The sequence below is a fragment of the Podarcis pityusensis genome (genome assembly GCF_964106645.2).
Source record: "Podarcis pityusensis genome assembly, chromosome: 4".
In the NCBI taxonomy this organism is placed as follows: domain Eukaryota; kingdom Metazoa; phylum Chordata; class Lepidosauria; order Squamata; family Lacertidae; genus Podarcis; species Podarcis pityusensis.
Genome location: NC_138027.1, coordinates 78,275,261 through 78,295,465, shown reverse-complemented (window position 1 = coordinate 78,295,465; position 20,205 = coordinate 78,275,261). Strand labels below are relative to the sequence as shown.

Genomic DNA, 20,205 nt, shown 5'->3' with positions numbered 1-20,205 from the left:
AGAGGAGGAGCCACGATGACATGATGATGCAGACATTTGGTCAGGACCACATTTCAAAGGTGGGCTTCAGCTGTTTTCACAAAAAAGGTGGGAAATGTAGCAGGTAGCAGCAGGACATGCAACAAATGGTTGCAAATCCAGGGTTCCAGACAGCTATGCCAATTCCTAGAACATTCCATTTGATTCTCCCTCCCTGAAGGGCTTTCATTTTTTCCTGTCCAGAAGCAAACTACACTGAGTACAGTCAGTTATTATGAAGCTCTTTGTGGGTTCCGCCATGAGGGTTCCTCCTCCTCCTCCCATAAAGACTTTCTGTCCATCAGGAAACTTTGAAGTTTTTCTGTGCCTGCTGATACCTCCTGCTCATGAATGGATGAGGCCATTTTGGCTGGAGAATGAGCACAGATTATAGAAGTTCCGGAAAAATCAGGCTCAGCATTTAGTTCATTTGACTCAAGGTCCCCCTTCCCCCTTTACTTACAGAAGTTCGGTGCAAGTATAAAGTCAGTGGTGTGAAGCTCTTCTTCTTCTTCTTCTTCTTCTTCTTCTTCTTCTTCTTCTTCTTCTTCTTCTTCTGTGATCACTCATAGCTGGGTAAGATTATCTTCCATAAACACGGTTTTAAAAGTGAGTCCATAAGTAACTGTGGAGGACAATTCTGGATCCACACGTCCTTCCACAGTGGGGACATAGGTTTCTGGGCGGGAGTTGATCACGGTGAGGGTTTGCCAAGTGTGCCTTCCTCTTAGTGCATTTCTCCCTTTCGTCCTGAGTTTGAGCATCTTCAACGTCCATGACACCTTTGGTAACGGCTGTTCTCTGATTGGAGCGCTTGCAAGCCAATGTTTCCCAGTTGTCGGTGTTTATGCTACATTTTTTTTTAGATTTGCCTTGAGAGAGTCTTTAAACGTCTTTTGTTGACCACCAGCATTACACTTTCCATTTTTGAGTTCGGAAAAGAGAAGTTGCTTTGTAAGTGAAGTTTGCTGTGTTGTGAAGTAGAAGAGGAAGAAGAGTTTGGATTTGATATCCTGCTTTATCACTACCCGAAGGAGTCTCAAAGTGGCTAACATTCTCCTTTCCCTTCCTCCCCCACAACAAACACTCTGTGAGGTGAGTGGGGCTGAGAGACTTCAAAGAAGTGTGACTAGCCCAAGGTCACCCAGCAGCTGCATGTGGAGCAGCAGGGAATCAAACCCAGTTCACCAGATTACGAGTCCACTACTCTTAACCACTACACCACACTGGCTCACGATCGTTACGTCTGGGTAATAACTGCAGAAAGATAGGTGTCCAGCAAGTCCTGTCATAGTGCAGGGAAGATTGCATTGCTCACCTCCACACCATACAATTAAAGCACATGGCTTCCCCAAAGAATTCTGGGAACTTTAACTCCACAAGGGGTAAACTACATTTCCCAGGATTCTTCGGGGGAAGTCATGACTGATAAAGTGGTATGAATGTTATTTCAGTGTATGGTGCTGATATGGCCACTGTGAGATGCAAAGAGAAAATGATTTTTTAAGAGAGAGAGAGAGAGAGAATGGGTTAAAAGGCAGAATAAGAATAATAACAAATATACTTTTTTCCGGATAATATTGTAATGCGGACCTCCTGGGGGCAGGCTTTGTCAAGCTGGTGCCCTCCAGATGTTTTGGACTACAACATCTGGGCAACAACATAAGAAAGGCTATCTTGGGTTGTTTAAAGAAGAAGAAAAAACCCAGCTCTCAGAACAGTACCCCTGATGCAGTATCAACTCTGTATATTGTCTTTTTCTTCCATAAATCTCAAAGCAATTTGAAGAATGCGCCATTATTTGTGTTTCAGACATGGGATATAATTAGGCAGGGAGATGTGGAGAAAACTGCTCCAACATGCAGATTCAAAGCTTTGCCCAGTGGGATGTGATGCTCCATTCTGTCCTTGCTGAGTTCTTTGTCTGAGACCAGAGCAATTGCGGTGCCAGGATCAATGTCAGCTTTAATTAGATGCTCATTTATCAGTGCTTATAGCAGATAAAAGCACATTTTCTGTTACTGGCTTCGTATATACATTCTTGGAACCTTAGCAACACTCCTGTTGCCACTTGGCAAATGTCTCTTCAAAATTCCACCATAATGAGACCAGGGTTATTCCATCCAGGCCTTTTAAAAAAAACAAAAGCCTTTGCTCTCTTTGCAAAGTATAACCAGCTTAAATATGAAATGACCAAACCCCTAAGTGCATTTATAGCTTTCTGTTAGTGTTTTTGCCCTGTTATAGCAGAGGAGATTGCCAGGCATCCAAAATGCATTTAATGGAAACGGATTGCTGCTAATGCTAAATTTTCATATTTCCACTTATGCTCAAGCTTCCTCCAAATCTTCACCCTCGCATTCATTAGCTGTTGGGTAAGTTTGGGAAAGTTGTTTTATTATGAAGCAAAAGTGAAAATGAAGAGAACCCCCGCTCCTGATTCATCCCTAATAATGAGACTTAAATGTAGCTGTACATCTTTGTTCGGATGCCATTTTCTTTCTCAAAACCTTGTGTTTGCATTTTGGTGTCAAGCTCTTGCTTTCCCTCAAAGATAGCTGGATGCAGTCTTTTTTTTTGAAGCCGTGTGAATTATTCTAGCTCTTCTAGCTCAGAAATCCCTGGCCTAATTTCTCTTCCTCTGCAAGAGGTTCCTGGAGTGTAGGTGGATGCGTCAGCCTTTTGCATTTTCGGCTGCCAGTTATTGATCTTCCACCACTGAAAAGTGGGATGTGTGCAAAAAACCGGACTAGATGCCCTCCGGGTCATTTCTGTGCCTGAAGTTCCATGATCCTGCACTGGGTATGTATGAGAGCTGTGTTAGAGGCTGACTGCTGAATCTTCATGTCAGAAAAAAAGTTAACATAATGAATTTCTGCCTTGCAGGTAGCAGGAACACAGAAATCCTGCTCAAATGCACTCCCATTCTACATTTTCTTTGCCAGCCCATTGAACAGGCATTCCTGTGTACAAGGTGCAGGTTCAGACTTGACAAAATTCACAGCGTTCAACATGCCCCATAAAGATACCTGAAATAGAAACTAGGGAACAGGAAAGTGCATCCTGTTACCCCATAAAACAATTGCAAACCAGATACTCAAATTAGTGATCAAAAAAAGCATATCAGGATTTGGCTCCTCTGGTTCTGTGTGCCAGAAATGCTGCAATCCTGTAAACATGTGCTCAGAAATAGGGATGGTGAGGAAAATTGATTCAGTTCACATTTAAAGGCAAACCTACTTCTAATTCTACACATGAGTTGTCTGTGAAGTAGACTATGGTTAGGGATGTAAGGCATCAATTTCCACTGTGTTTGTCACAAGCAGAGCTGTTTCCATTCTGCTGCAGTTGGCCTTCTGACAAAAACCACATTATTTATCTCTCTGTCAGCTGTGCCAGGATTCTGCACAATTAATTGTGCTATTAAGAATATTGTCCTTACATCACACCACTCTTGCCTCTCCCTCATTGCACTCATTGCAAAGCCCATCCATTTCAGTACAAAAGAAACACAATGCAAAGTTGGTAGGGGGAGAGACTGAAAAGAAAAACTACAGCAAATACTGATCATATCTGCTGGACTGCTTTCTCCTCTGAATATAGGGCAAATAAGAAACCACCAGCAATTCCCATTCACATTGAAATTCTCCAACACTTGCAGCTATGGTTACCTACATACCACCCTACCAAACAGGAAGAAGGATTTTACCTCCCATCAGGTGCACCTGTATGGTAAAATCTGGAATAGCAAAGTGTGGAGGAGAAATGGAGTGTTTTGCCTGCTTATTTCTCTTGAGCGCTTTATTTCTTGCTTTGTCTTCAGCTTCAGAAGTATAATGCAGTCTTCACATTAGGCTGGGTATATGTTTTCTCAAAGCTCTGGAATTGCTTTTAAATTGGTTCAAGAGTATCCATTTCCAATGCTGATATAAGAAACTTGTCTCAAACACAAAGAAGACGGAAAGCAAAGGCATGGAAATCGAAACGTCGTCTTCTTTTTTGCTCAGTTTTCACATTAGGTGAAGAGTAAAGATTTTTAATCTTCACAGAAGAAAAGAGATATTGCTGGTTTATGTCATAAGTAACTCTCAGGAACTGCAAAATGTCAAATATTTAACATAGCGTATTGGCTTGGTACTACATTATCAAGCACCTATTAGAATGTTGTTCATATAGTCTTTCCATTTCATTTCCTTAAGCTATTTCAAACACTAGCATATTGTTGATAGTGCAGAAAATGAAATGTAATCTTCCCTTTTTCTCGCCATCTTTGAAAGTCTGAAGGGTATTAAGGATATAATCAAAATTACATCAGGTGGATTTTCAAACACCATAGCACATGCATACCAGCAACAACCCATGATTGATCAAGGCGATAAATTGATTTCCCCCATTAAATCTGGAGTGACAGAAGATTCAAATCTAGGATAAATTATAATACAATATTTTCACGCCATTATCTAAATGTATACAGTACAAATAGTACAAATCATTCCTTTAATTGAATTTCAGCCCTATCAAAATGTATGTAAGCTATTATAGTGATTTACATAAGAAAGATCATCAAAGATGTAGCTATACTTTTATGCCACAAAGGGTTGATTCTCACTTAATACCTTGAATGCTTTAATTATGGGTAGCAGTATCAGGAACATACCTTGGGCTTATATACTTCCTCCTCTACTTTAAGGTTAGCATCCGCTTAAGCTTACTATTACTTCAGAGATGATGAACTATGGTTTGTACTTGCATTCGGGCAGTGAGAGACACACCATTTAGGATCCACTCGCATGTTGCACTAAGGTTCTGCTTGGAGCTATCCCATATGCATCTGGTTGGTCGTGTGAGAACAGGAAGCTGTACTAGATGGGCCTTTGGTTTGATCCAGCAGCAAGGTTTTGTTAAGTATCATTGGATTAATTCACACTGAAATGGGAATGCCTGTGTATTGGTGAGAGGCTTTAACTGGAAAATTCCACTAAAGCTAAAGAACAGCAAGAAGAGCTTTCGCTGAGCTTTAACTGAGTTGATAATTAGCCGATTGCTGTTCTCTAGTAGCTAGCATGTGAGTGTTTAACCTCAGATCATGTGAGAAATATTGCAAATGGAATATGCAATAGGCTGGTGGCTAGTTCTTTGTTCCCAAGGCTCTATGGAGTGAGGCTGTAAATGAAGTTCTCCAAGTAAACAGCCTAAGGCAAGATTCCGGCTGGGATGCAGGCAATGGAGCCTGAGAGAGAGCGAGTGAGAGCCATATTTGTCAGCTCTAAGTTAAAGTTATTTCTAAGATGCTGAGCCTCTGTTTTACAGCATAAGCTATTTTGTGGATATTTTTGATGCATCTTTGAGCTTTTGTTTTGTTTTTGAAGAAAGTTCTGCAAGTAAACTTTTTAATAATATCTAATGGGTCTGGGCAATGCTTCATTTCCAAAACGGGTGATTTCCAAAAGGGGTGATTTTGTATGCATCCAGTCACTTCAAACTGTGCAATATTAATATCTGCAACAGGTTTTGCTCAATATCATATGTCAGGAGCAGCAAAATGGTAACAGGGTTCAACGGTGCCAGTCTTATGGGTAGCCAGGAACTGCGGTTTGTGAGGACCTCATTCCTAGAATACTACTTGCCTCCTCAGTACAGTGGTACCTCGGGTTACAGATGCTTCGGGTTACAGACTCTGCTAAGCCAGAAATAGTACCTCAGGTTAAGAACTTTGCTTCAGGATGAGAACAGAAATCGTGCTCTGGCGGCGCAGCGGCAGTGGGAGGCCCAATTAGCTAAAGTGGAGCTTCAGGTTAAGAACAGTTTCAGGTTAAGAACCCGAGGTACCACTGTAGTTTGGGCATCCCTTCAGAAAAGGCTGACATGATGATGCTCAAGAAGTGGATCCTTTTTGAAAGCCTGTAATCTGGTTCTTCAATGCAAGGTGAAATGACATCCCAGGTGAGAAGTCCTGACATGTAGCAATTTCTCAGAATGCGCGAAACCAAAGTAAGAATGCTGAGAGGAAGGCGACTTCTTGAAAACAGGCTGTCGCCTTCTGCTCTGCCAAGCAAAATGATAGGCTTCTTTTTCTGTGTTCTTCCATCAGTGTGAAAGGCAATTGACATCATATGTGTCTACAAAGCTGGACCTGAAAGGAATAATTTGTGCATTTTGAATTTGTGCAGAAAATGGGGAGCTGTTCGAGACTGGGGAGGCGACTGGCAAGATGCAGCTTTTGGTGTGTGTGAATGCAAGGTTGATGCTGTTGCTTTGGCAGGGACTGATGGTGCTTCAAGATGAGCACAGCCTATTTGTGTGGTCGCTCGCTTTCTGCGTACTGCATCTGTATACAAAAACTTTCACATGTTATCCCATCAGCCTCCTCCGGGATTTCCTAGCTGCAGCAAAACTGAGGGGGGGAGGGGGCTGGTTCTTAAAAAGGATGCTGGGGTCTTAGGTCACCCTGAGCAGCCTGAAGCAAGTTTTCCATCTCTTCTAAGGAGACGACCCTTTCGTTCAGATGATATCAGTGCAGATGTTTCTCCTCTCCTCCCACTCACCTACTCTCTCTGTTACTTATCTAAGTACTTCTCATGCATATTGGCGATAAGTGAGATAAATGCTGAGTGTCAGAATTCATTTGTCGGCAACAACCTTGATTTACTTGGTGCCCTTTCCAACATGCCCTGGGCTCTTGGTGCACAAGGAAATCACATTTGATGAACATTACACTGTAGACAGCCACATAGACACAATTTAAGGTTCAGCTGACATAGGAAAGCATTATTAACCTCAATGTGGAAGACAGTTCTTTGGGCGGGGGGCGACTTTCTTTTAAAAACAATTGCCGGATTTTATGGCTTATGTCAAGGAACTCTTAACTCAGGATGCGACAAAACACCAGAACAAGTTTATAGCAGTTAAGACATTCTGATTTAATGCAGTTAAGTTGAACGGGCTTGGAAACTCACCCCAATTGGAGGACAGTGGAGAGAGGAAGAGGGCAGTGGAGGGGTGTTGCAGAACTCAGTCATGCCAAGATGACAGGTCAATAGCGAGAGAGCTATGCGGATCTATAAAGAAAGCACTCCCAGGTTAGAAAATGGGTCCCAGTAGGTGCAAGTGAGAATTACAGTACACATTTTTAAAAAAGCAGCCTACATGTGATGTTAATTTTGGAAAGGACATCGGAGGGCTAAGAAAATGTCCAAAAGATGGGTGTTGATTTAGAAAGGTGCTTTATTCAAAAACAAAAAACCAGTCTTGGGAAATAGGTTGACTTATTTCCAAGGCAATCATTTGCTTTGCCTGTCATCCTAATAATACCCATTCCTCACCCAAACAACTTCCCTCCCTCCCCTCCCCATTAAATATCACTTATTGGGTGCCAGTAGCAGCAGCAGCATCCAGCCAATGGGGCAATCACAGAGAGGGAAGAGGTGAGGAGAAGACTCCCCTCATTTCTTCCTTTCATGGCTGCCAATGCCACAATTACTGTTGCTACCAGCGGCCCATTAAGTGGCATTTTAAAGGGAAGGGAAAGAGAAGATAGATGTTGCAGAAGAAGGCCTGGTGGATGGAGTCAGGAGTGGGTTGGTGGATGGGTAAGTTGCAATTTTCTGTGTTGTAAGCCACGTTGAACATGATCTGTTGTGGGAAAGCGGCATCAAAATTAAATGAATGAAATGAGCATAAAGGTAAAGGGACCCCTGACCATTAGGTCCAGTCATGACTGACTCTGGGGTTGCGGCGCTCATCTCGCTTTACTGGCCGAGGAAGCCGGCGTACAGCTCCCGGGTCATGTGGCCAGCAGGACTAAGCCGCTTCTGGCGAACCAGAGCAGCACACGGTTCTACTTGCGCTTTGACGTGCTTTCAAACTGCTAGGTTGGCAGGAGCAGGGACCGAGCAACGGGAGCTCACCCTGTCACGGGGATTCAAACCGCCAACCTTCTGATCGGCAAGTCCTAGGCTCTGTGGTTTAACCCACAGCGCCACCTGCGTCCCTGAAATGAGCATAAACATGAACAATTCAGAAGTTCGGGATCCTTTCTTCCTTGAGGTTAACACAGAATATCTAGAGTTTCTCTGGGATCATGCTTCTTCCCAGCAGCTATTTTTGCAACTTGATATTTACACAGCAGCATTCTTGAAATGCACGCTTCTGGGAATTCTAATTGATTGTTTACCCTTCTGTTTAAGGTTTTAATGACTCTGGTTGTTTTGGGGCACTTTAAAAAAATATTATGAGTTGTGGCATTGTTCTTTTCTTTTTAAAATGCCCTGGGGCCTTTGGGTGAAGGGCAGGTAATGAATATATTTATTTATTTGATTAATTAAATAACAAAGCCTTGTTTGAATGTATCCCTCTTAAGACTAAATAGATACTCCATGCATGACTCCATCACGAGCCAACTTCTTCCTACCTTCCTCCCATCTCATTTGTCATCTAGCCTGATGAAGAGTTTTTAATAACTCAGAAGCTTGTGCCCTATTTAACATCCTATTCATTGGCCAAATACAGGTATTGCCTTAATGTTGATTTTGGAATCTTCCTTATGGGTCGTGGTGGCTGCCTTTGCTTTGATTATTATGCAACATTAGCTTCTGTATTGTTTAGAAGCAGGCTAGTATCTTTGAAGTCAAATAAAGTTGTGGCAGGTCAACATAAGGGATTACATTGCTGCAGAAGATGTACACATGAATTACTACTATGTTATCCAGTACATAGATAAGATTATTTCTGTAACACACTATTAGAGAGGATTCAAGTTGAATTTTAAAACAATTTCCCCCCTGCAAGACACATTCATTGAAACTGACATCCTTCTCTCAGCCTTAATGAAGTCAAACAACTCTGGTAATAAAAGATCATCTTCATTAGAGGCTACATCCCTGATTAGTCTCTCCAGTAAAGAGGGTCACAACTGACATTTATAAGGAAATAAAGCTAGCTGGAAACCAAGGCAGATGAGGTATGTCTCCTCAAGCTTAAATGGGCCTTAAGTACAAATGTGATTAAAATCCTGACAGCTTCTTAAATTCCGAAATACCAGTCCCTTCCCCCTTGCTGTTTTGAAACTCTTTGCTACATTTGTGAAAGAATAAAATTCTCCACATCCCAGCATTTTTAGCCACTAAAGTTGTTGAAAAGGATTTCAAACCTCATCCCCCACTCAATTAGGGAAAGAAGAGTTGATATTATGGGTCACTTTGATGCCCTTAAATAAATACTTGGGGAAAGAACTGTTTTAGGGTGTGAGACCCTCCTGCCTGTCCCAGTAAAGTATTAGGGTCCCCTCATGAATTTGACCCACAGCAGTTTGTTGCCCTATTAAAACTGGGGTGGGCTTCTTTCACTAAAAGTACCGCACCATACAAAATGTTCTGCCTCTCTCTTTCCCTCCCTTTTATCAGTTTTGGAGTGGAGCCTGTAGAATATGGTAAAAATGCAAGCCCCCTATAGAATGAAGGGTAGGAAGCCTTGGTTCTGCCCAGGCTTTGCTTTGTGATGCCATCATTTAACCAGATCGGATTTTGTTATTGTGGTATTATCAAAAAGCCTGTTCAGAATACAGGCAATGCATCCAGCCTTTACTCTGATTTGGCTTTATGCTGTCATCAAATAAGGAGATCTGATGGGCTGCATGACATGGCAGCTGCACCATTGGCTGGGATCACATCAAGATGATGATGCTTTTTTGCATATCTATAAAGGGTCCCAAAGCTGAGAACAGGCAACGAAGAGCACATGAATAAGGTAAGGGGGTTCATGTAACATCCGCCCCAATCCTCCTCCCCCAGGATTTTCGTGAGAAAATCTGGCCCAGCTCTATTTGAAATGGAAGCCAATAATCACAAGGGCAGCCTTAGCATCATGGCCAATATATGTCACTGGTTCATACTATTTGTAAGGCAGTAGAAAAATACAGCTTCAAATAACCAGAAGGTCATAAATTCCAAGGAGAAGGCAGGATGATTCGTATATCAATATATCACACACACACACCCCATTCCTTTAACCTACATAATCCAACCTACAGTGCACAATATGCAGCATCTTTAAGTTTATTTTTGGTACAGTGCTAACAAGACAAATGCCTAGCATACATGAATAATTTTCTAATTTTCTTACGGCAAGAGTGAAAAATTTGCTGAGCAAACTCCCAACCCCCCACTTTTCTATAAACGATTTGCTTGTTCCATCTGTGGCCTCAGTTTGAAAGATTAAGGTCTCCTTGGTAAATCAGTTTTACTCAACTGTCCCCCGAAGGCTCACCTGTCTTCTGAAAAGTAAGTTGCGGAGAGGTGTCAGGAATTGTTTCTAATTCAACAATTTCTGGTAACAGATGCAATTGCTTATGCATGCACAGGGAATAGAGGAAGCTACTTTATTCCAAGTCCATCTGGCTCAATATTCTCTCCACTGGCTCTCAGGGTTTTCAGAATGGAAACCTCTCCCAGCACTACATGGAGAAGTTGAGGATTGAATGTGGGGCCTCCTATATGCTCAGCTCATGTAATTACACTGGTTAGTAGTAACTTGATGAAGGCGGCATAGAGCCTATGAGTATCAGCCTAAGAAGAACATGAAAGCCCTGATCAGACCATGGGTTTCTTTAATCCAGCATCCTGCTCTCGCAGTGGCCAACGAGAGGCATGTGGGAAGCCCTCAGGTGAGACCTATGTGCTACAACTCTCTACCTGTTTGTGGTTACCAGCAACCAGTATTCAGAGGCCTGCTGCCTCAGACAGTGAAGGTAGACCATCACAACCTAAACAGCCTCAACCCTGTATACCTGAAGGAGCGTCTCCACCCCTATCGTTCAGCCCGGACACTGAGGTCCAGCTCTGAGGGCCTTCTGGCAGTTCCCTCACTGCGAGAAGCCAAGTTACAGGGAACCAGGCAGAGGGACTTCTCAGTAATGGTGCCCTCCATGCCCTCCTATCAGATATGAAGGAGATAAATAACAGCACAACTTTTAGAAGACATCTGAAGGCAGCCCTGTATAGGGGAGTTTTAATGTTTGATGTTTTATGATGCTTTTATATATGTTGGGAGCTACCCAGAATGGCTGGAGCAACTGAGTCAGATGGGCGGGGTACAAATAATAAGATTATTCTTATACTTGTTCTTATTATTACAACCAGTGGTCATTATCCTCCATGAATTTAACTGATCTTCTTTTAAAGCCACCCAAGTTGGTGGCCATCACTACATATTATCATGGCAAACTCTGGACAGAACCTCCAACAGAGTGGACTGCGCAGGTGAGAAGAAAAAACATCTAGCAAAAGTGAACTCTTGGGCTTCGTACCTGCAGAAGGAAGTAAAGGAATTTATTTCAGAAATGATATTTGCTGATTTGTCGTGGAATCGATAATTTGCGGAGTAACCTCACTCGTAGATATTGCAAATGTTAAAATATTTTACGTGCAGGAATTGGCAAGTGGATAGCTGGTGGTTAAGGACAAATAAGTTGAATGGAATGTGTGTTAGGAACAACTAGGAAAATAAAGCAGGAACAAGAGGCAACTTTGGACACATCAAGGACGGAAACCAATTTTTGGAATTTTTTTAATTGAATTTGTTTTAATTTTTAGGTAAAATTGGGGGGGGGATCAATAAAAGTGTTTTGTCCTATTGTAATGGTGAGTTAACTTTTTGCTGTGTGGAGATGGATTCCTCTCTGTTGTGAATCTTCCAACAGTCAGCTTCTCTGGATGACCCTGGTCTCCAGTATTATGAAAGAGTGAGAAAAGCGTCTCTCTTCAGTTTCTCCACATCATGCAATTTTAAAAATACATGCATCCTATCCCCTCCCTTAATTTGCTCCTTCGCTAAACTAAGAAGCATAAAACATCGTAACTTTCCCTCATAGGGGAGGTGTTCCACTTATACTCACATCATAAGTTATACTTTGGGCATGGTTAAGAGGCAGACCTATGCCAGAGGTTTACACTAAGGGTGCATGTAGAGGCTGTGTGTGAACCAGCCATAATTTGATCTAAATGCGCATCAATGTCAGTTTAGATCTCTGTTACAACAGTGATGGTAAATGCCTGTAGCACTGATAAATTAATAATGCCCCAATGCTTACTACTGAGCACAGTACATACCATGATGGGATTAAAAGGAACATAAATCAATATTCTTTGGATGAATTCTCTCTCTCTCTTTTTTTTTTTTCCTCCTCAGTATCTGCTAACCCTTTGATTGGGGAGAGTTCAGAAATTGCTATTCTATGCAGTGACCCTAAACAGAACATTGGCAGCCCGGCCAACTCTGCCATTTGAGTCTGAAGACAAGGCTAATATATCTCCTTTCCTGCCTTGTAACTTGATGTTGCCTTGATCACTTTAGCCTAAAGTACTACAGCATGTCGATTCCTTCAGAATTCCTTTGGAAGTGCTGATTTGGAGTTTGTGCATAGAGTTTCAGTTTTCAGGCACTCCTAACTGAAAGATATGGATGTGAAGCAGTGTATCTCATCGCCACACTACGTGTGATACCTTTAAATCTGGGGTCAGCAGCTACCTTTTTCAGCCGTGGGCCAGTCCACTGTCCCTCAGACCATGTAGTGGGCTGGACTATATATTTTTTTTTGGGGGGGGGGGGATGAACAAATTCCTATGCCCCACAAATAACCCAGAGATGCATTTTAAATAAAAGTGCACATTCTACTCATATAAAAACACACTGATTTCTGGACGGTCTGTGGGCCGGATTTAGAAGGCAATTAGGCCGTATCCAGCCCCTGAGCCTTAGATTGCCTACCTCTGCTTTAAAATGTGGCCACAGTTGTCTTTGCTTGAGGAATTTGATCTTTGTAAATTCTGACACAAATTGATGCAGCTCACAGACTAATGGGCAGAACCGAACGCTGCAGTGCATCAAATTTCACACATCTCTGAGTGTTGCAGTATAAATTCTCACCTCCAGACAATACCAAAATGTCTTTAAAATGCTTATTTGGCAATTAAGCGAAGGGACTATGTTTAGAAATGTGTACTCTGAAAATCTTTTATCAAAATACGTGCTTAAATGTGGATTAAATGCAAATTTGTGTGGAGATTAAAAATATAAATAGACTAATGCGGAAATGTGATGAAATGGACATATGGGTGAACACATGTGGAAGTGGCACAAAGTAGAAACTAATTGATTAGTCCACCCTACAGTAGCTTTTCATAAATCGAAATGGGGAAATGACTCACCATCTGTGTGAGTCAGGTCAGGAACTAGTGATAGGCAAATGCCCTGTGGCTCCTTTTAGAACTGGCTTTGCATTTTTTCAGCTCCTCTGTTTTCCAAGACTTCTCTCCTCGCTCATACTGTTGGTGCACATGCAATGACGGTGCACATGATCCTATTGTCCCTGGGAATTTTAGTTTGGTTTCACCTGCCTGAGTCATGCAAGCGCATTTTGGGCTGAAATCAGTCTTCATAGTTGGAATTATTTTTTTGTCGAAGGGATTTGTTGTGTGTGTGTGTGGCTCATTGTTGCCACATGGGAAGCTGACAATGGGCCTGTGATGCATTATGCAAGAAAAGCCACCTTGTCCATCTCATAGTTACTCCTGAGAGGCACCTGGGCTGCCTGCCGCATACAGCTGACTTGCGATGTGCACATCCACTGAATGCAAAAAAAAACACCAGTCTTTGCAGAGGCTGAAAAGTGAACCGATATTTTTTTAATTGGCTCCATTCCCTCCTTCTCGATTTTCATACGTTGGCTGTTGCAAGAATATATTGCCCTTTTTGTTGCTTGCCTTTACAGTTGAGCTTGACATAGATAACTGTTGATTTTCAATCAGATTCAGCTACAGTAAAACACATGCCTGGCACAGATGGCTTAGGAAGGCTGACTTATTCCCTTTTTTCCCCACTGTTTCTGCCAATGCTACCAAAGCTGTGTGTGACAGATGCAGCTGCAGCTGACATGGTTTTTCTCCCAGCGGTTACTACATTTTCATTGTTAGCCTCAGTCTCTGCTAGGCTACTGCATATAACTCATCAGTAGATTTCACTTCACACTATAAAATTCTTCAAGTACGACTCATGTAGTGATGAACCGAACAGTGAATACCGTCTGCACTACATCTGTTTTTTGCTTCTGGGATGACCACTGATGGCCACTCCTTTACAGACTTTTGGAGGTGGCATTAGTGTAATAGCCTTGCAAAAATTATGAATCAGCTTGGGGCATGTAAGGGTAGAGATGGAAATTGGACTGGGCCAACTTTAGTGATAGATTTGAATCGTACTTCAACACTAGCCAGTTTTAGGGGGTGCATGGCAGGGTGTGTGGAACACACAGTTCTGATCTGCAACAGAGGAGAACAACCACAGAGCTCAGGGTGAACGGACAGGGGGGCTCCTGCATGAGGACAGCAACATCAAGCAGAGCTTTTGCCCTCCACAAGATAGTTTATGGGCTCTCACCCCATTTGAGCTTCTGCTTTGGTTCAGTCGCAGCTGCAACACCCAAAAGCCAAGTCATTCAGCGACGGGAGATGCAGCAGCCTCTCCCACTAGCTGAGAAACTTCCAATTTGGTCTGTGTCATGGACTGACCGACTGGATGCGGGAGGAGTGTTGGGAGGCACCAGCTGGGGAACCCCAGAGGGAATTCCCCAGGGGAAGGAGGTTCAGAGACAGGGGGTTGGTGGTAGGATGGCGATGGATGGTCAGAGGGAGAAGAGGGAGCAGTCTGGAAGTGTCTGAAGATGAAGAGTTAACAGCGTTTAGGGAGCAGACAGAGGCTGGGGCAGAGGGCAGTCCAGATTCAAATGCAGGAGAGGAGAGGGGCCAGGAGACAGAGATGAGGCAGGCTGCTGAAGAATCCCCTCCTATTGCAACCAGTCCCCTCCCCCCCCCCAGTCTCCCAGAACAAGCAGAGTAATGAAGAGAGCAGAGCAATGAAAGACAAGATAACAGAGCCTTAGGCTGCTGGGGAAGGAACCAGGGCAGGAGCCTTAGAGAGTGGTGGGAAGACAGGCCTTCAGTCCTCACAAGTAGAGCAAGACCTACTGGGAAGGGTTGCTGTGACCACTAGGAATGAGCTGTTTTGTTTCTTTGAATAAAGAGTTAACGTCACTGACATTGGGTTTTTATTTAGGGCTGCCCTAAACCCAGAATTTCCTGGACATAGCTGGGATTCATTCATTAAATTGGCTTCCGGGCAACAGAATACAATTTTTTTGGGGGGGGGTGGGGGGGTGGGAGGCCCATAGCACTCCTCCTAAGGTGAATTGAGCAGGGTAGTGCCCATTTGATGTACAGTGGTACCTTGGGTTACATACGCTTCATGTTACATACGCTTCAGGTTACAGACTCCACTAACCCAGAAATATTGCTTCAGGTTAAGAACTTTGCTTCAGGATGAGAACAGAAATTGTGCTCCGGCGGCGCGGCGGCAGCAGGAGGCCCCATTAGCTAAAGTGGTGCTTCAGGTTAAGAACAGTTCCAGGTTAAGAATGGACCTCTGGAACGAATTAAGTACTTAACCCGAGGTACCACTGTATGCCATAGGACTCTGCCACCATTGGCTTGACCTCTCAGTGAATTAACCAGCAGGCATACTGGTTGATACAGGTGATGCACAATAGCTAAGGCAAAGTCCCTGACATCTGTAATCGATAAAGTTGTGGCCTAATTTGAACCAGATATAATGTCGTGAGTAGTCATTCGCTCTCACACACGGTGCTGGGTAACTGGGCACGCAAAATAAGTGCATACCCAAACATGGGACACAACTGCATTGCAGCACATTCACCTCTGCTAAAGTCACATCTGAAATGCATTTTAAAGGCATACCATTTCATCAGTCATGTGAGAGCTCAGACACTCACAAAATACAGGTGATATTTGCTAACAGGACAGCCTGATTTTCTAATGACACAGTTATTACATTTACTCAATAGAGCATTCATACAGCATCAATGTCACCTGCATTTTGTCTTCTGACTTATTAGGTTTTCTTGGCACTTTCTTGCCCCCTGTTAACTTGAGCTCCTGCCACTTTTAATTATCCAGATCATTTTTCAAATGATTTTTTTTTAAAGCAGCAAGGCTGTTCATTGTCCTCACCCAAAGGCAGTGTTATTTTCAAAAGAAGAAAACATGCCTTCATTTCGGTTAAACACCCTCTGTGCAGTTCTGTTCTTCCAAGAAGCCTGCCTTGATAATAGAGCATCTTGGTTTTTTCCTAGTGTTGTAAATCAACATCAATATTATCAAAAAACACCTGCATTATAGTGGAAATCAGCTGGGGATTGGGTACCACTTCACATCGTTTTTTATTTCAATAGAAAGTTTGGATTTTCTGTCTCCCCAAGCTTTGCATGAATGCAATAAAACGGCAAGAAGAGGACCATATTTCAAATGTGCAGCAGCTGATAGAAAATCAATGCCGGCTAAAATCCTATAAGGTACTTGTAACAGGCCCATCTTGACCCCTACAGTTCTGCCTTCAGACTTCAATTCTTTCCCTCTAAAGATTCAAGGAGCAATCATCTTCTCTTCTTGCACAGCTTGCTTAGTTCCAATGCAACTGCCTCAAATCAATGCAGTCTTCTTAAATACTTTCCCAGAGTTCTCACTGTAGTTTGTAGACTGGGACTGCATTTTTCTGACCAACAAAACCACCAGCGCTACCAGGTATGTATTGTAGCCTCTCAGGAGGAGGAATCTCATCCACCTCACCTGTTTCCTAGTTATTCATCAAATTTGAACTAGCAAACTGTGGTTTGGTCTGACCTTAAAAGCCAGAAATGGAAACCCATCTTAACATGTGGTTCCCAATTATGGTTTGAACAGTAAATGCAAACTATAGCTTGATGATTCAGATGTACAGTAATAGCAAATTATGGCTTGCTCAAACTAGGAAGCCAAGTATGGAATGAATTGAAGGAGCTATGATCTCTCATCTCGTTCTTTTTTTTTTTTTTAAGAATAATTTTTTATTAACCGACCAATCACATCAAATCAAACCAAATTACATAAATTCCAAATTACACAGCCGAATTTTAAATTTTTGTTGGGGGTACCCATATTTCAAGTTCCGAAGGGATCCAATCAACTTCTTGCTTCTTACTGCTGTTTTAATGTCCACAAATCTAACCTTATGATGTTCACAGTACTATCCAGTCCTTTCTTATTATTTTTCCACATCTCTTGTTGTTATTTTCATATATTTTTCCTTTCTCTTTGTGACCTCTGATAGTCTCCGCAAGCTCGTTAGAACAGTTTGTAATCCTGCGTGGATATTTTTTTTTAAATCCAGTAGCCATATCCAGACGTTTTCCATATAACATCACTTCCATACATCAAAACAGTCTTAGCGTCATTAATCTTCACCAATCTGCCTCCTTTCTCAAAACCTCTGAGGAGATTCACTAGGAATGCAGTCTGAAACCAAGTCTGTTCTTCCTTCCGGCTATAAATCCTTTGGCAAGATGGCGACTCCGAATTAATTGCTGCACCATTCCCAAAAGCTCTTATTGCTTCTCTGTCTCCATAAAGCATACTTTTGGTTAAAGTTTATCTCCACACAGACCTTAATCATCCTGCTTGGGTCAGTTCAACCGACGGTTCTAATGAGGAGGGGTTCTTGTAAATCACATAGAAGGAAAGTAAAAAAGGTCCCCCCCCCATTCAGCCCCGTTGTCAACATACCCCGCCTTTGGTGTATCTTCATCGTAAAATATTCCTGTTTCTCCAGCCCGCCGTCTTCTTTCACAGAGGTCACTTAAATTAGCAGACTTCACTCCCCTTCTTCACTTGAAATATGTGCATTTGCTTCTTTTGTAATTAATTATTCCAAATTGCTGCAACTAGTGCGCGATCAGAGACAGCGTCCAGGAGAGCCGATGTCCGCACGGGGGCATTCTTCCTAGGGCCCTCACCCCCTTCTTTTGAATTAGGGGGTGATTTATGGGCACAGCAGGCAAGGGCAGTGTTCCCCATTTCCTTGGGGCAACAAGGGAGGCTGCCTACTCCCATAACAGCCTCTTAATTACCCCGTGTGGGTCGGAGAGATGGTATTGTCGGCCATCTTCCAATGCACCCCCTAGTGGGCCCCCCCGATCTCTCATCTCGTTCTTGAGCTCAAGAAGCTTTTCTTGGACTTGTAAGATTTTAGTAAGTATAGACTGTTATTTTATTTATTTTTTGAAAAATATTTTTATTTGATTTTACAATACAAAGTGAGACACACACACACACACACACACACACACGCATATCCATTTACAGAGATTCCTCCAAATATCAGGATTTTCCCCATCCCCTCCCTGGAGTCCCATTTAAAACGTTTAAAACTGCATTTTCTACAAACTCTAACTGTTATATCAATCCATATTTTCCATGGTAATTATTACACTACAAGTGAAGTCAAAATCCTGCCAATGTTTCCATCTGCTTACTTTGGTCTCTTAAGTTATAAATTTGTCCCATTCTTTTGTAAAAATTTTGTCCTCTTGATTCCTGAGTTTTCCAGTCAGCTTTGCCATTTCGGCATAGTCCATCAGTTTGGTTTGCCATTCTTCTCTGGTTGGGACTTTGTCTTCTTTCCATCTCTGTCCTCTTCTTGTGGTCAAATACATAGTTGCTGATCAAATCTATACATTCTTGAAAGGAACTGATTCTGTAAGATCCATTCCAATTGGAGTTCAGGTTTTTGTTCTGGTCGTGCCTTGGTCACCTTTTGGGATGACCTAAGCATGAAAAGAGAGAGGAGGAAGTGTTGATTCTTCTGGATAACTTGGTGGCTTTTCATATCATTGACTTCAGTATCATTTTAGACACCAAAGAGCCATTTTGAAGGAAGAGAACTAGCTGAGGACAAAATCACAGAAACCAAGGGAACTGAGCAAAAGAGATAGAACAGTTGTATGAGAGATCTGAGAAAGTAAGGACCGATTTGATACTTTTGGATTTGGCAATAAGGAAGTCATTACTGAATTTCATAAGGTCAGTTTTAGTGGAGTGCAAGGGGCAGAATGAAGGTTTCATATAAGGTACCATAACAGTGGCAAATTATGTAATGTTTCAGAGACACCTACTAATGTGATTTATTTAAGAGAAATGAACACCAGCCTTTCTTTACAAGCTCAGAATGCATGTATATGACTGAATCCAGGTCATTTATATACAAGCTGCTTCTAAGTGTTTCTTTTTCAGTAGACACAATGCACATTATAAAACTGGAGGTGTAAAAATTAAGCATTCTTTTGAGTAGGGTTTTTATGTCTCTTCTTTGAAAGCTGTGTAAAATGTGCCCTTCAGATATCATTTCTTCCCTGGTAATTTCTTCAGTGATCGCATTTCAAGCTGTTCTGACAGTTTTTAGAAACAAAAGCTTCCAATATTTTTTTTTTTAGATCTTTTACAAAATGTTCTCCATGTTTTTAAGAAGATCTGGAAATGTACCAAGAAAAACCCAGAAGTTCGTTGCTTTGTGCTGCCTCCTTCCTGACAGCTATCTGAATTTACAATGCATTTAGCATTTTATATGAAGATGGTTTAAAAATGATCCTTTCTGAAATATTAATTTGTTAAATAAGCAGGATCTTGATAGGATGAAGTACTGAATACTCCTGGAGTTGAAAATGTAAATATATTATTTTCAAAAATTAAAATTGTGCTCTCATATCCTCAGTCCAGATGTTCTTTTATGAAAACGATTGTGTTGGGCTGCATTGCTTGGTGACACAAGGGCCTTTAGCCCCAGTGTGTTGGAACGAATTCACGACAGACGAGTGGCAGGTGTCATATGAGGTGTCTGCCGGGGCAAGCCCCGGGAACTCTCTTTTATTGAATATTACAAACATTGCCACAGGTGTGCTTGTGGCTGATTGGTTGATACAAACACAAAGCAACTTGTTGCTGATTGGTTAACATAGGTACAAGGTGGGAATTACATATGAGCATTAATCACCAATAGATTAAAGGCTGGGAAACGGAGCTGGAACTAGACAGGCATGAAACCTCCTAATTAAATTATAACTAAAGATTGATATAGCATGACTTGAAAGAACATAACATGAAAGAATACAACAATCACGTTCCGTAGATGTGGTCAGCAATGCATTAAGAACAGGTCAGGGTACACTGTTTCATGAACTCAATGGGAACTGTTCAGAACATTCTCAGACTCATGTGCAGAGGCAAAAACTTCCCAGCACCAGTGAAATGTACT

The 20,205-nt window shown here is 42.1% G+C and overlaps 1 long non-coding RNA gene across 2 annotated transcripts in view; it reads left to right on the top strand.

Annotated features, from left to right (window-relative positions):
- The first annotated feature begins 9,718 nt into the window (after positions 1 to 9,718).
- LOC308475960 overlaps positions 9,719 to 20,205 on the top strand; it is a 32,912-nt gene continuing 22,425 nt past the window's right edge. For both annotated transcript variants that reach the window (XR_013985584.1, XR_013985585.1), the window contains exons 1-3: positions 9,719 to 9,762; positions 11,154 to 11,273; positions 18,809 to 18,915. This is a non-coding gene — a long non-coding RNA (uncharacterized lncRNA). The remainder of the gene's footprint in view (positions 9,763 to 11,153; positions 11,274 to 18,808; positions 18,916 to 20,205) is intronic.